Source organism: Galeopterus variegatus, unplaced genomic scaffold (genome assembly GCF_000696425.1).
Source record: "Galeopterus variegatus unplaced genomic scaffold, G_variegatus-3.0.2 Scaffold11635, whole genome shotgun sequence".
NCBI lineage: Eukaryota > Metazoa > Chordata > Mammalia > Dermoptera > Cynocephalidae > Galeopterus > Galeopterus variegatus.
Window position 1 is genome coordinate 34,601 of NW_007737746.1, and position 693 is coordinate 35,293.

At 63.2% G+C, this 693-nt stretch overlaps 1 protein-coding gene across 1 annotated transcript in view; it reads right to left on the reverse strand.

Moving 5' to 3' along the window:
* The window catches only part of LOC103610706 (epidermal retinol dehydrogenase 2-like), an 18,772-nt gene extending 18,612 nt beyond the window's left edge, over nt 1-160 (reverse strand). The window contains exon 1 of the mRNA XM_008594814.1: nt 107-160. The gene's annotated coding sequence lies outside the window, so the exon portion shown is untranslated. The remainder of the gene's footprint in view (nt 1-106) is intronic.
* Between the last annotated feature and the right edge of the window lie 533 nt (nt 161-693).

Genomic DNA, 693 nt, shown 5'->3' on the forward strand with positions numbered 1-693 from the left:
TACGGTACAGCAGTGGACATCCGCCGCCCGGCGGCCTCGCTCCACCCCGGCCGGCGCCACCTCCTCCCGGAGCCAGCCCCCGTACCTGGCGACCCTGGCGACTCACCCGGGATACACTGTCCTGGCTGCCCTCCGAGAAGCCGCCCTCGTCCGCTCCAGGCACCCGCGTCCCTGGCTCACAGTTCAGCGAGGTTCAAGCGTTTATTCCGGCGCACGCCCAAGCCCACGTCCAGGGGCGGGACGTCAGCGCCCGCGCCCGGGGTGGGGCAGCCGCGCACCCCGCCACGCCACGTGGGCCCGCACTCTTTTCTTTTCCGGGGACGCCAGGTTGAGAAACTGGAAATTCCGTCCTGGAGACTCCACACGTGCACCCGTATTTCTCATAGGTTTAAATTTTCCGATGCGCAGCATGCACTCTGCATTATGAAGTCAGAATTTAATTAGGTCGGAAGAGGCCCAGGCATCAGCACTGGTAAAGTTTCCCAGGTGTGTGCAAAGCACAGCCCCAAGGTTGGAAACCCTCGTGTTAGAGAATACAGAGGACGCGGGTGCAGGGGTCTATGAGCGCGAGAGACCAGGTCGTGCCTCTGCAGCCCGCAGCGAAGGTCACAGACGCGGAGTTTACAAAGCATCTGTTTGCCCCGCCTGGGATCCCAAGACAACAGCGTCCCTGGCCAGGTGTGTGGGCGTGGC